Source organism: Neopelma chrysocephalum, unplaced genomic scaffold (genome assembly GCF_003984885.1).
Source record: "Neopelma chrysocephalum unplaced genomic scaffold, ASM398488v2 Primary Assembly neopelma1_175, whole genome shotgun sequence".
Classification (NCBI taxonomy): Eukaryota; Metazoa; Chordata; class Aves; order Passeriformes; family Pipridae; genus Neopelma; species Neopelma chrysocephalum.
In genome coordinates, this window is record NW_020897837.1 from 687081 (window position 1) to 698672 (window position 11592).

At 46.7% G+C, this 11592-nt stretch overlaps 1 protein-coding gene across 1 annotated transcript in view; it reads right to left on the reverse strand.

Annotated features, from left to right (window-relative positions):
• The window catches only part of ADAM28 (ADAM metallopeptidase domain 28), a 53725-nt gene that overhangs the window by 17798 nt on the left and 24335 nt on the right, over nt 1–11592 (reverse strand). The gene's annotated exons all lie outside the window — the stretch shown is intronic.

Consider the following 11592-nt stretch of genomic DNA (forward strand, 5'->3'; position numbering starts at 1 on the left):
CAAATAAACTTAGAACAATGCAGAGGTTTGGAATGAGGCTGGATTTCTGTCTTGGAAAGCTTTCCCCCATAAATAATTGTGACAGGACTTGATAACAGAGACACTTTCACTCATTTAATTGGATGGAGGGAGGTACAAAGTCGTGACAGCAGAAGGATTAGAGGAGGTGTTTGAACAAAGGCAGGTAAAATAATGGGAGATAGCACTAAAGTAGGAAAATTTTGAAGAGGGGAAGGAATCCAGGTGATTCCTGAACTCCCATAACCCCTTCTCGTGGTCTTTAAGGCACGTTGTGTGTCTGCAGTGGCTGTAAGAACTCTGGGAGGAAAAGGGTTTCTTTTCATTTTCTGCTCTGAACCCAAATAAATCTCTACCAAAGTTAATTTGGGGCACGACTTGCAGGGCTGGGCAGCACAGAGAATTTAATTATGGCTCCCAGAAGTTCATTAGAGCAGCTGGTGTCCAGGTTTTTGGGAACACAGGGTTGGATGTGTTGGTTTCCAACAAGGCAACAGCAGGTTTTAGATGCACCTGAACTCTTAAATCTCCTATTAAAGGATATTTCATGTGAATTCTTGAGGGCTCCGAGCACAAGAACCTGTATTTGAATACAAAACCAACCCAAAACAAACCTAACCCCACAAACCCCAAAGGGAGGATACATCTCCCATTTAATTCCCTGCCCCAGGCCCAGGTTTTCCCAGGAGTGGGGCACCCAATGCCTGTAATTTGTCTGGAAGAACAGAGCACATCCCCGTGCAAATTGTCCCAGTCAGATAAACAGGTTCCATCTTTACCCCTGGCTTATTGGATTAAACGCTTTCCAAAAGTAATTGCAGAATAAACTGGGTTATATCTTGATAAAACTGGTGGAGAAATGACCTTACACCAGCTGAGCTCTTACACAGAGCCCTGGGCACGTGCTCAGAGCAAATACCAAGTGTAACTTTACTCCTGCAATTCCCAGGGATCTTTTGGATTTTATTTTAAGCAGATAATTACTTTTTTTTTTTTTAATTGTGGTTTTCAGACTTCAGTCTTTCCACAACCATAAAGTTGATATTTTAGGCCTCTTGGTACAGAATTCTCCAGTTTTATCTCCCTGTTCACACCCTTTGTCCAACTCTAGCCCAGCCAGTTCAAGTTTAAGTGGGATTTAAATGAAGGCTCAGGACAAAACTTATCCCTTTCCTGCAGTCTGATGCAAACAGCTTTTCAAGGAAAACTCAGTTAGTTTTGGCCTGGAACAAATGGTTTCTTAGAGGGAGTTTTTTTAATCAGTGTATTGTCTTTGTCTGCCTTCAGGCACTGTCTGGAGTCAGGAGGTTTAAGGAGGAAAGAAATTCCTCTGCCCTGGTGCTGTATAATAAGGGAGAAATAATTATGTACTTTTCCAAGTGCCTAAACTAAAAATCATTAGTGAGGAATCCACTGGCAAGGAAGAAAAAAAAGAGATATAACACCTTAAACACCGTGCACATTTCCAGATATTCTGTGCAAATAATCAAAACTTAGATAACCTGCCTGAGTATAAATTACATGTTTGATTATGGATTTAAAACCTGTCCGTGCCTGTGCCTGCCAAGCCCTGACAAAAAAATCTGTTCCCTGTTGACATGAATTGAGAGGAACAATTGAAAGGAAAAAAGTGGGGTCTGCTCAGGTGAAGGCACAGGAATACTCAGAACCTGAAGTACCACAAAATAATAAGGGGGTTAAAGGTTTTAATTCAGGTCATGTTGTTATTTGGGTTTGAATAGAAATCTTTTAGGGCCAAAATTGGAGATGCAAGTGGATAAATTGTCCTCTAACTCACAGAACTAACCAGGTTAGCAAGTGGCTCACAGAACTAACCAGTCCTGGGATTTTAAGCAATTTCTGGCCAGTTTGCAAACAGGTAAATAAATCTCTAACTAAACAATTTGACATAATCAATTAGAACACAAGAGGAAAACCCCAAACATCCCCAACTCCAGCCCTGCCACACAATAATAAGGGGGTTAAAGGTTTTAATTCAGGTCATGTCATTATTTGGGTTCAAATAGAAATCTTTTAGGGCCAAAATTGGAGATGCAAGTGAATAAATTGTCCTCTAACTCACAGAACTAACCAAGTTCTCAGGGCTCACAGAACTAACCAAGTTAGCAAGTGGCTCACAGAACTAACAAGTCCTGGGGTTTTGGGCAATTTCTGGCCAGTTTGCAAACAGGTAAATAAATCTCCAACTAAAGAATTCGACACAATGAATTTGAACACAAAGAGGAAAACCCCAAACATCCCCAGCCCTGCTGTTTTCCAACGGCTTTAATTCCCGTTCTTCTGTATTATCTCCCTGTTAATAATTAAAAATTCATCCAGAGTTCCACCCAGAGAAAGGATTAAAACAAAAAACGCTGTACCTTGGTGGAGAAAAAGCAGGAAAAGAGCAGGAAGGAGGAGTATTTTCATGCTCCCAGCGGTGCTGCTCCGGTGGGGTGTCCGTGCTCTGGGAATGTCGAGGTGTCCGTGCTCTGGGAATGTCGTGTTCCCAGGCTGGGCTGAGAATGAGAGGGAGCGACTGCCTGAGCTTTATTCTTGTTCCTACATGAGGAAGTGTTTGCTGAAGGTGTTGCACAACAGCCCAGTCACGGAGGGTTACAGCCAGTGGAAGTTCCTGTCGGTTGGTTCGTGTCCCGCGGGTCGGGATATGGATCGATGGCTCCGACTTCAGATCCCTCAAATTGTGATTTCCTCAAAGTCTCTGCAAGTGTCTGAGAGCCCCTGGAGGGGGATTTAGTGGCAGGGAGAGGAAAAGGGCACCTGAGAGTGCCCTCAAAGCTCTTCTGTGCTGCAGGAGGGAACCAGGAGCTCTGGGAGTGCTGTCACAACTTGGGGCAAAAATAGGCCTGGAATCCTGGAATGGTTTGGGTTGGAAGGGACCTTAAAGCTCATCCCATTCCCAAATCTATCAACAAATAAATACAGAATTGGAGCAGTCATTGAATTATAGAGTGGGTTGGGTGGTCCTAATTTTATGTATTTATAATTGAACTGGAATAAAATCAGTGGGTGCCACCGGTGGGACAGTTTTGGGGAGGTTTGGGGTGAAAAAGGAACACAGGGCCAGGCTTCAGTTCTTGTTATTCCCAATTTACCTGCATGTGTGAATCATATCCCCAGTCCAAACACTGAGCAGAGCCTTTGATGCCCCTTTAATCCCTCTTAGTAATGTTTGCTTGAGGTTCATGTGATAAGGGCTGAATAAAGGAGGCAGAGCAGTGAGCAATCAGGTGATGGTAAATAATATACCAAAAAAATCTGTGCTAGAAAAGGAGCACATTGTCTTAGTCAGCTGTAATAAAGTGGTAATAAAGCTGCTCGAGGACACAGGTGTCAATATAGAGCTGCTTTATAGAAACTGAAATTTTTATAGGTTAAAATAAGTGTTACAGAGTACATGGAACTAAAACTGTGCTGTATATAAATTTATATTCATATATATATTCATATATCCAGTATATTATATCTATTCATCTTATATTATATCTATTCATCTTATATATTTAGATATATTTATAAAAATATTCAGATATATTTGTATATTCAGTATATTTTATATATATTTGTTTAGTATATTCATTTATATATTCATATATATAAATATTCATATATATTCATACAATCAGAATATTATATATATTAATTTATTATGTTCATTTATAAATATGTAAATATATCCATATAAATCTACAGGAGAATTTTCCTGCCATAACTAACATAAGTTCATACTTCTAATATAAAGTGCTATTAAATAGTTATTTCCCTCTCAGGTATGTGTTGAAAAGCTCTGATTTTTGGAACATTTTGAATTCAGGCTTTCCCCTCAGGTTTTGCTGCATCTCCAGACATTCTGGGGCAGACTGGGAGCTGCAAACAGATGGGCTCTGAGCTTTTATTAAGGGTAGAACGTGCTAATTAATCACAATTTATGTTTGGTGCTGATTGCAGGAACCAACTTAGGTGTAGAACTGGCACTGGAAGGGTAAAACTGGATTCTGTGTGTCTGGATTTTGTTTAGACATTTACAGTGAGGCCAAGTGGGTTTAAAATGGGTGTAAAATGCAGCTGAGCAGAGGCAGGAGAGTCTCTACAAGTGTCTGAGAGCCCCTGGAGGGGGATTTAGTGGCAGGGAGAGGAAAAGGGCACCTGAGAGTGCCCTCAAAGCTCTTCTGTGCTGCAGGAAGGAACCAGGAGCTCTGGGAGTGCTGTCACAACTTGGGGTAAAAATAGGCCTGGAATCCTGGAATGGTTTGGGTTGGAAGGGACCTTAAAGCTCATCCCATTCCCAACCCCCTGCCATGGGCAGGGACACCTTCCACCAGCCCAGGTTGCTCCAACCTGGCCTTGGATGCTTCCAGGGATGGGGCAGCCACAGCTTCTCAGGGAATTCCATCCCTCACCACCCTCCTAGGAAAGAATCCCTTCCCTGTGTCCCATCTAACCCTCCCCTCTCTGTTTGAAGCCTTTCCACCCCGTCCTGGCCCTCCTGGCCCTGATTCCCACCTGCTGTTGGAACAACCCCAGTTCCAGTGATCCCTGCTCTGACTTCTGGAAGGACCTTCTGTCTCCTCCCTGGGAGCAACCTGAGACTCCTGGGAGAGGAATCCTTGTTGGGAGCAGCTTCTTTTGGACAGTGTGGCTTGGAGACAGTCACATACCTGCCCCCAGACTGTGTCATCATCCCAGGTTATGAAAGAGGCCTCCAGGCAAAGAATTGGGGAAGGTTTGGACATCCCCCTGCCAAGGTGCTCGTTGGAGTTGCTCACATTCCCAGAGGAGCCGCTGGCATTGAATTTGGGTCGGTGTCTTTTTAGCTGTGTCAGGAGAAAGCTCAGTCCAAAAGGTGGACAATTCAGTGTTTGAAATGTTCTGGGCATTCTTGGACTGCATCTTTGCCTCTAATTAAGAAAAATAACTACGAGCAACTGGTTCTCCAAACGAGTGGCTGCTCTCCAAGCATTTATCTGGGCTCGTTCTCTCCGCATGACGCACTTGAAAATTATGAGCTGACCCCCCCCAATCTCCTCAGCTCATGCTCTGAATAAACTTGTCCTTTTGAGCAGGAGAGGAGGGAGAGTCTCTGTGTGAATAGACACAACAGCCCGACAAAGAGCTGGCAGGAAGGAGGGAATGTGATGTGATGTGGTCTTGGGTAGACTTGAAAGGGAATTGGATGTAATTTCCTTTTGTGACTTGAGAAGCATTTGATGTTCCTGCCCTTGCTTCAGTGATTCTGTAATAATCTGATTGCAGCTTCTTCCCCTGGAGGTGGTCAGAGAGTCTGGGAGGCCTCAGATGGCAGAAAAGCTGCTTTGAACTTTCTGAACCCCCCAAACAATTGTGCCGAGTCCAACGGAGCAGTTTTCACGTTCATGGGGGGTATAACTGGACTACAAGTTTGTCTCGACATCTAATAACCAGAATATTGGTGTTTTTAAGCCAAGTGCTCTCTGCTTAATTGAAAGAAGGAAGCAGAAAAGGGTGAAATTCCTCCTTACACTGAGGGTCTGCACAAATCCTGCCTGTGTGAGATTAAACTGAGTGTTAGAAGTAAAGTATGTGAAGCACTGGACAGAGCTCAGGAAAAATCAGGGTTCCAATCCTTTCTCTGCTTCTGCCTTGTCCTGAAGTTCACTTTGAACAGGTTTGCAAAGGCACTAAAGCACCTGACAGGGATTTTCAGGAGTGTTTCCCAAGGTAGGTGTCCTTTCCCCTGTGCTTCAACAGGTCCATGTTCAGCCACGGCACAAAGGACACCCATGAGCCCTGCAGGGCTGGGCAGTTCAGAGAGGTGATTTTATTCAGAGAGGTGATTTTATTCAGAGAGATGATTTTATTCTGTCCTTTGGCTCTGTTTGTTCCCTCCTGCTGCCCCCCCTGAGCCCAGGCCAGGCTCAGCAAACAGCTCAGCAGCTCTGCCCCAGCCCCGTGGCCACATCCTCTTCCTCTGGGAGCGAGTTTGGGGACAGACTGTGATGTGTCACAGCCCAGCCATGGGGCTCTTGCTTCACTCCACAGTCACCTGCCTCCTGCTTCCCTGCATTTCCCTTTCCCAGGCTCCAGCCCCAGCCAGCCTGCAGGTTGTTTTTCTTGGGAATCCAAACCAACCCACACGGCTTTGCCTCCGTGTTCCTTTGCTCCCCTTTGCTTCCTCCACCTATTCCCAGCTGCATTCCAGCCTTCCCACAACCTGCCTCTCCCTGCCAGCCCCATCCCTTCCCCTCCACTTCCAGTCATCCAAAACCCATTGGAGTCAACAGGAGACTTTCCACTGCCTTCCAGGGCCCTTGGATCAGCAAGGTCCTGTACCTTCAATTAACTCCCTCCAGCCTGCCTAGATTGCTGCTGCATGTGCTCCATCACACTGGGGCATGTGGATGGATTAATTAAGGATAATTAAGCAAAATGCAGCTAACTAAGAAGGAGAGAGGAGGAAGATGAAGTAACTTTGCTTCCCTTTGCTCCCCTTTGCTTCCTCCACCTATTCCCAGCTGCATTCCAGCCTTCCCACAACCTGCCTCTCCCTGCCAGCCCCATCCCTTCCCCTCCACTTCCAGTCATCCAAAACCCATTGGAATCAACAGGAGACTTTCCATTGCCTTCCAGGGCCCTTGGATCAGCTCTTGGATAATCTCAATGCCTTTTGAAAACCTCCTCTTTACATAAAGCTTTTCCCTGTGCTCGCCTCTGTTGTCTCACACATTCCCAAAGCGAATTATCCTTCTTTTCCTCAACTAGCAACCTTCAATATTTTACATTCTGGGGTTCTGTTGAAGGATATGATCCAATGGCTGGGTATTTGGAAAAGTTCCTTCCCTTCTAGCTGTGAGTTACCTGCTCCTCTGCTTATCTGCAGTACTTGGCTACCTTTGTACTGCCAGGGTTTAATGGAAAGTAAATATAAAGGAAAATATTTTCCCCCAAAAGGTGATTGAAACTCACTCAGGGAGCAGCAGCTGAGTTATTTTTGGTGTGGCTTTAATCAGGTTACAGACTGTCAGCCGAGTCTGACTAATGAAACCTCATTACAAACATTTGCATCCCCGCAGCACTTTTTGCCTCAGAGATCATAGACAAATATGGTGTTACAAGTCTGTGGCTTCCTTCCTTCCTTCCTTTTTCTTTGAAATGTAGGACCAAGAATCAGTTACTTCATCTTCCTCCTCTCTCCTGCTTAGTTAGCTGCGTTTTGCTTAATTATCCTTAATGAATCCATCCCCATGCCCGAGTGTGATGGAGCACATGCAGCAGCAATCTGTGCAGGCTGGAGGGAGTTAATTGAAGGTACAGGACCTTTCCATGGATTTCTCAAGACCCATGAACGTCTTGTGAGTTCTTAAGTTGATTAAAGTGACTTTTTTGAAGGTTAATGCTTCTCAGAAAACACCTGCAGCCCCATTTCGGGCTGGGCCATGTGTTGTGTAATTGTGTGCACACGTAGAGCTGTTTAATGTTCTCCATCCAAAAGGGGACAAAGCAGATCATTGTGAATTCAGCACTGTGGTCTCAGGGCCTTTTTTTTCTCCAGAGTGTTGCCTGTGGTATTGTTTATCCTGGTGCTACGTGAGGCCTGGCTCCTTTTTCCCGAGGGAAGGGGAATTCTGCGTGTTCCGACGTGGTCCTGAGCACAACCCTGGGCTGGCTGGGATCCACCTGGGCTCTGCTTGCCAGGCACGAGGGCACAGGGGGGCTCAGTTCTTAAAGCTGGGCTTAAGGAGGAGGGAGGCACCACTCAAGGGTGTGGGTACATCAGAATCATGGAATGGCCAGGGCTGGAAGGGCCCTAAAGGTCACCTTATTCCACCCCTGCCACGGGCAGAGACACCTTCCACCAGACCAGATTGCTCCAACTCGTCCTTGGACACTTCCAGGGGTCCAGGGGCAGCCAGAGCTTCTCTGGGCAACCTGTGCCAGAATTCCAACCAAGAATTCCTCCCCAACATCCCATCTATCCCTGCCCTCTGGCAGTGGGAAGCCATTCCCTGTGTCCTGTCCCTCCAGGCCCTTGGAAACAGCCTCTCTCCATCTTCCCTGCAGGCCTCTTCAGGTCCTGCTGCAATCAGGTCACCCCAAAGCTTCTCTCCTCCAGGCTGAACAATCCCAGTCCTCCAGGCTGAACAATCCCAGTCCTCCAGGTTGAACAATCCCAGTTCTCCAGGCTGAACAATCCCAGTTCTCCAGCCTTCCCTCCCAGCAGAGCTGCTCCATCCCTCTGATCCCCTTGGTGCCTCCTCTGGACTCTCTCCAGCAGCTCCACGTCCTCCCTGTGCTGTTCCCCAGGGCTGGAGCAGCTCTGCCGGGGGGTCTCACCTGAGGGGTAGAGGAGCACAATCCCCCCTTTCACCTGCTGCCCCCAGGACATGGGAAGGGCTCCTGGAGCCAGAACTTTGAGCAGGGTTGTGTTGGAGCTGTGACAGAGGGTGGATCCAACCTGAGGCCTCCATGACCCTCATCTCTGTGTCCTGGGCCAGCTTGGACAGGACTTGGAGCAACCTGGGCTAGTGGAGGGTGTCCCTGCCCACAGCAGGGAGTGGAATTATATGGTCTTTAAGGTCCCTTCCAACAAAACCACGCTGGGATCGTGCCCACCCTGCCCCTCCTTCACCCCTACGTTGCCCATGGAAGGCTGTGCCCTCCCCGCTGTGCCCGTGCCACTGCCAGGCCCTGCAGCCCCACTCCCTTCCCTCACAGCTTTCACTCCTGGCAAACAGGAAAGGGGAAGCAGAGCTATTTTACCTGGATAATCTGTCCCAGCCTCCAGCCCGATGGATCCAATCCCTGCCCACGCACACGGAGCAAACAGAGAACAGTTATTGAGTCACCCCTGCCCTGCGCAAACAAAGGGGCAACTGTCCCCCCCCAAGCTGCCTCTGCTGCCAGGGGGCTGTTCCTGGCATAGGAAGGTTGAGGGACTTGGTGACAAAGAGCTCCCAGTGTGGCCAGGGCTGTCCCCCAGCCAAGCTCTGCTTTGGACCAGCAGAGTTAAGCTCAAGTAAAGCCAGGCCTACAGGTACAGGCGTGGTTGTGTCCATCGGGATGTCACAGCATCAGCAACACCCTGGCTGGGAGTGACCCCGGTATTCCTTGACATTATCCTTTAAGACCTTTGGAACACCTTGCCCAGAGAAGCTGTGGCTGCCCTGGGATCCCTGGAAGTGTCCAAGGCCAGGTTAGACAGAGCTTGGAGCAGCCTGGGCTGGTGGAAGGTGTCCCTGCCCATGGCAGGGGGTGGGACTGGACGGGCTTTAAGATCCCTTCCAACCCAAACCATTCCATGATTTTCAGATCAGAGGGACGCTGAGCAGCTGCAAATGCAGTTAAGCCTCTCTTACACCTTATTAATAAGACTTAGACCTTCAGAGACCTCAGCCTAACAGCACCTACCTTCAGTGTAACACTTCATATCAGTAGGACTTAAACCACTTTAACAATAAAGTTCATATTTCCCCATCTGAGAGATGAGGAAACTTGAGGTGTCCAAATTGGGTGGTTTGCTGCAATGTCCATCCAGTGTGCAAACCTGCAACCTTCTGGCCCAAACCTGGCCCTTCTGGGTTTGGGTTAAACTGAGCCTGTGATGAACTACAGTTCATCTACTGTGATGAACATCATCACCAAAACTACTGTGATGAACGAGGTGGGACCTTGAGAGGGAACGTGGGCAGTGTTTGCACTCAGGGCAAGATGTTGGCTGGGTGGTTTTCCACATTGGTTTGATGTGAGAAACTATAAGAAATTAAAAAAAAGCAGAATAAAACCAACCTCCTGATAAGCTGGAGCATCTGTGGATGCCTCAGCTGCAGGGGATGGCAGCACTTGAACACAGCTCCTCACTCCTTGTGGCATAAAATGGATCTTCAAAGTGTTCATTTGGGGTTGCTGGCAAGAGTCAGTGTAATGGGATGGATCCAGGGATTCAGCTGCACTGCTTCCTTACAGATGGAACCATCAAACCATCTCATTTCCCTTATCTCAGCTGCTCTTCAGCTGCCCTCAAGCAGCACCTGAGCCTTCTCTTAGGCAGGAACATGGGAATGATGTGTTTGAAATGCTGGGCTAAGTTGGGGATTTGGGGTCCCTTTGCATTCCCAGTGGGATGTGTGAAGGGTGTTGCTTCCAATCCTGGTGTTGGATGGTCAAATGTGCCTTTTAATGATGTTTAGGATGGGCTGGATCCATTGGAGCCATGGAAAAGCAGCCAGCTGGGGACTGGAACCCCCTGTTCCTCAGGGTGGACACACCACAAATGGTGAGGGCAGTGCCAGGAGCCCTCTGAGATATTTTAAGGTGTCTTTCTTCTGAGAAGGAAGAACCACTTTTAATTATAAATTATAAATTATAATTTTATATTATTTATAAATTATAATTTATAATTTTACTGTTTACTGGGGACCCATCCTGGTGGACATGAGGCACAGAGTGGCTGCCTGCTCCCATGATGATTTTGGGATGAATCTCAGAATATTTATTGCTTTCCCTGAAGCCTTGATCCCTGCAGTCATGTGTAGCACGGCCTCAGCTTTCAGTTATTACTGTTGTTATTTTAATTGCAAAGAAAGCAGTTTGCTGAGTCTCAGAGATCTCCAAAAACTCCTGAAAACATCGACTCGAGAAATGTAAAACTGAGAAAAGCAAATAAAAAGAACTCCAAATGGGTTATTTGTTTATTTTTTTTAATCTCCTGGTCTCTGTTATTTTTTAGGCCTGGTTGCTGGTTTTGAAGGCTTGGAGTTGGCAGTTCTGAGCCCTAATCTGACTCAGTCCTTTCTCCAGAGGGGCTGCAAAGCTGTCAAAAAAGTGAGTTAAAGCATGGATTTAATCCTGCCTTACAGCTGTAGGACTTTGGAGAGGCTGGGACTAAAGACTCAAAGTCTCATAGGACATCTGTAGTGGCATAAAAAATGGGTTTAGATTATAAAATTAGGCTATATTAGACTAGAAGATTATTAGACTTATTAGACTATAAGACTTCTCTGCAGTGAAGTGGTTTAGAGCCTCCCCTAATGTGTTGCTTCTGGAAACCTCAGAGAAAATTAGATATATTTCTATAAATTTATATAAATTATTTATAAAGTAAAAGAGAAAAAATAGGGGCAAAAAAAGGGCAAAAACTGCAAACAGTATTTGAGTGGGGGAAAAAAAAAAGAACAAAACCTGCAAACAGTCTTTGAGTGGAACAGATGAACAAGGAGAGCAGACGAGCAGAGCTCAGGGATTTGATCCCAATTCTCCTGAAAGAAGAAAAAGCAATCCCTGCCTGCCCAGCTCCCTTCCCCCTGTGATCAGGAGCTCTTTTTGTGCGGGTCACGTTTCTGTGCCACCCTCCCCGTGCCCTTCGAGGGGACAGGCACCGGGCAAGGAGGAGAGGGAACAAAGGCAGAGCCCGGGGCTGTTTGCTCACTCCACGCACTGTTGTCTCCCATCAGATAAGCCCCGTGGCCACAGGGTGGAGGATTTCCAGACCCAAACCAGCCAGAAAAAAAAAAAAAAAGAGAGACTGGGAGACAAACAGCAGAACCTCTCGAGTTTCATCTGCCCGAGGTCTGGACCTGC